Genomic DNA, 4,195 nt, shown 5'->3' on the forward strand with positions numbered 1-4,195 from the left:
ATATATATCCCTGAGTCTGCATGGAAACAGTGTTTTAGGTGAACCTGAACAAGTTTGTTTGACTCCAGTGTATTCATGTGGAAAGTTCTCTGTGAAAATGCTAATCTATTAGCCTAGCCTAAAACCCAATTTTGAGGTTGTGCTGAAGCTCCTCTCATGCTTTATRGTTCACCGTTCTTATTTTCTTGTGTTTACCACTAGCCTTGTGAGGAGTTTTTATCCACATGTCCCATGTCTTGAGGCACTTACAAGCCTGGTGGAAGTGAAACAACAGCATGCTGTTGTAATGTTCCTGTGTGGACAGAACCTTCAAATTCAGACAGAAGTGCAGCTTATTTGTTTAGGCATGAAAAGTAATTAAGTTAATCACTTTCCATTTAAAAACACGTTTTTGCTTATAAAAACTTACAGTCAAAGTCAAAGACTAAAGGTGTCGTTTCCCAAGTTGTAAGTTATGAGGTTTAAATAATCAAAGGGATTTGCTCATATTCTGGATTTCTGACGTTACCCAAAAGTCAAATAGAGGCCTTCTGAAAATGAAGTTGGAAAATGCAACAAACAAGTAATGAAAGGTTTTGCAGCTCAACACATTACATTTGGGACAAAAATGAATATTTCTTGTTGTGGCTGTGTTTCCTTTTGGTGTTGTTTTTCCTTATGAGTGCAGAGGGGACTGTCTTTATCTCAAAAGTTTCCTAATAGATATATGTTTCTTTCTCAGTAATCTTTCTCTCCCTCCGTTTCAACCTGTCTCTTTGCTTCTTTTCACCACTCTTTTCTTTCCATCTCCTCCTCTCTGATTCACTCTCTCTGGTATAATTGGTCTCAGTGTGTTTTTCTGGTCGTATGCTACATTAATTATCACAGCAATCAGACCAGGGACAATATGGCTTTATTTGTTCCTGCGGGAGAAAGCAGTGTGTGCGTGTGTGTGCGCTTAGGAGTATGTGTGTGTGTGTGTGTGTGTTTCTGCAGACAGGTGATACTCACATGCATGTTAGATACAGCTGAGCAATTTTATGGCTCATTATAAGCTCTAACAAGGCTTCAGTAGCTGTATGTGTGGACCCCTCTGGGAGATGCTGTGAACACCCTGTCTCACAGGGCAGCGGAGAATACGCTCTGGAAGAAAAAACACAGAACACAGCAGTAAAGAAACAATTACAGTGTGTCACTTTGTGTACACATGAAATGTCAGTTAGAAAAACAGTTCTTAAAATTTCTATTTGTTTTCTCAGACTCCTGAATCTCTCACATCTATCCCCCGAGCCAAGTAGTGGTTATCCAGGCCCACTGCAGGTAATATGATGAATATGCATTTGGCAGACACTTTTATCCACAGCAGCTTAAAAATGTAAACGTAATGCAGTTAATATCAAAGCTAACGACAAGCTACTTTTAAGGGCAGGGAAGTTCAGGGTCGTTCAGGGTCGATGCTCTTGTTGGAGACGCCCTCTGAAGAACTGAAAAACCCTGGAAGGTACAAGATGTAAAAGTAAATATGAAATTTTAAAATGTATTGTAAAATGTAGTGTTGAGGAAAAATGAATATTTTTAGTGTTTAATACAGTTAATCTTACGACATGTGAAAAAGGTATATTGAGCATGGTMATTTTGAACAACATTCTTAATTTAGAATAGGTTTGTGTTAATGATTTAATCCAAAACTATTGATGGGTAAGTATTCAACTTACGGGAAGGAAAAAATAGAGATCAAAAGGGAACTCTCACTGAGGCCTGATTGTTATCAGAGGACAGGAGGCCATAAAATTAGCATCTGCAGGAAGGCAGTATCACTTTGATGGAGAGAGAAGTTTGCTCGGTTCATGTAAGATCAATAAGTCGTCCAAAACTAGCATCTGGGATGGTGTAAAACTGAATACAACATAGAATATTTAAAACCACCATCATTTAATTACTAAGACATTTTTCTTAGTTTTTAATAGCATGCTCTGATTGAAAATAGTCTAATCACAGTTTTAGAATTACTAATTTAGTTAGTGATTAATGTATCTTGAAATTGTATTTTCAGTTACTATATCAGAATCAAATCGAGATTGTGTTAAAGAAAATGTTTTGTTTAGTATTAGAAAATTGCTCAGGTTTATGGTGAAAGGCTTTTGGAAAATGACTGTGTTAATTTTTATACTCAGGATTGAGGATTATATTTGATAGGTTAGAAAAAGGAATTTTACCCCATTCTGTTCTGCTGATTTTATGTATTACTTTTGGTTTACAGCAAGACTCAATCTTTTGAAGTGCTGAATGCAGAAGAACAAAATTAGTTTTGTGGAGATAGCCTCCGCTTCAACTATCTACAGGATTTTAAGTTTCTTCCTGAGGAATCTGTGTGGGGAGAAAGCAGGAGAGATTCCAGATTTCACACCTATCTGTGAAGTACCTTTCTCAGTTTTTCTTTGCCCAGATAGCCTTAAAACAGCAGGAGTTCAGGAGAAGCTCTGCTCTCTCTTTGTTTAAACAAAGGGGACAAATGGCCTTTGATCTAGGAAGCAAATTGTAGGGAGTTTCTAACTTTTAAGAGGGTCCAAGATAGCTTCCAGTTGGTCAAGCAGAGGTACGCCTTATTTGAATACATTAATACGCAAGAATACGCCTTTACTATAAAATTTGTACGCAGGAGTAACAATTAGATTGCTGCTTTATTTTGCTTTTGCATCAGCACTCTACAAAAATGAGTCTTTGCTCTTTTTTTTCCTCTATCCTCTTTGTCTCAGGTAAATGAATGTCTGTTTTAGTCTGTATGAATTTTCTGTGTTGTTGATGTCATGTTATATTTTAAATGTTAGAATAAACTCTGAAAATGTATGCTGTGGAGCGTTGACTGTCATCTGTGTGTGGCTTTTGTTTCCACGCATGGAATCATTGAATCCTGGAGCACAAGAGAATATAAGGAGCCAGAAGTTTTTATTCTTATTCTCTTAACAGTAGCTACAGCCAATGTGGAGATATTAACGTGCTGTAATGAGCCTTCCAGCAGACGCATTCTGATCTGAGTGGAGAAAGTCAAGATCTTTTCTATTCAAACAAATGAAAATGGATACAACCTGCCTTTGAAGTGTACCCATATGACTATTACTGGCTGGAAAGAATAAAAGGATGAACAATGTTTTTTTGTTGTTTTGATTTTTAAAAACAGTTATTCTTTATGGAGACATTTTTTCATGTACGTAAGTAGCTGTGCTCATACCATAGCACAGGGAAATTCAGCTGAGAGTTTAACAGAATAAATCAATTCCACACTGACTGGATGTTTGTGTTGGTTTTTGTTAATTATGATGATTTTCTGCTTGCAGCTAAGAAAAACATGACATGTACCTCAACATCACTTTATATCAACACAAACATCTTTAACAGAAAATTGGTTCAGTGAAAAATCTGTTCGTAACCTGCATAAAGGTTATTTTCAAAAGATACTTCATTGTGAGACATAAGTTTTATTCAAAAGCATATTCTAAGTTACTGAATATTACTGTGGAGAGATTCAAAGTCATATACCTGTGATGCACGATGGTTTTCACCTTGTTGAAATAGACACTTCATAAAAGACTTTTTGCTAAAGAGAACAGTTGTCTCACGAAATCAAAAGATTTCATTAATGTCTTGTTTCTGTTTAATATTGTTTGGTCTGATCACAAAACAAATTATTCTTTCCTAATAATCGATCGGGATATTTTTGTCATATGAGCTTCATATCCCCACATCTTGCTCTGTGTAAAAGGTACAGGAGGTCAGCAGACTGGTGCCTGGAACTATTTACAGAGCCAATGGCCTGTGAGTTGGGAGAAAGATCATTGAAAACATCTGGTCATACACACACGGCAACAGCTCTGGAATCACCCTATATCTGATGTGTGTGGAGGCTGATGGTCAAACTGATGAATATGCTCTTAACTTGACTTAACTCTGACTTTGGTTTACCATTTTATTGTCTGGATTTTCAGATTTATGTTTTTGATGGGCACTTTATGTGTTTGATGTTCTGTCAGCTTGGGTAGAAATGTCATGTGAATGAAATTCAAAACATACCAATGTATGTTTTCCTGATTAGATGTCTGATAAATAAATAAAATAATTTGTAAAATAATTTATATATTTAAAGAAATGAACTCTCTCTCTCTCTCTCTCTCTCTCTCTCTATATCTCTCTCTCTCTCTCTCTCTCTCTCTCTCTCTCT

This window comes from Poecilia reticulata, linkage group LG22 (assembly GCF_000633615.1).
Source record: "Poecilia reticulata strain Guanapo linkage group LG22, Guppy_female_1.0+MT, whole genome shotgun sequence".
Taxonomy (NCBI): Eukaryota; Metazoa; Chordata; class Actinopteri; order Cyprinodontiformes; family Poeciliidae; genus Poecilia; species Poecilia reticulata.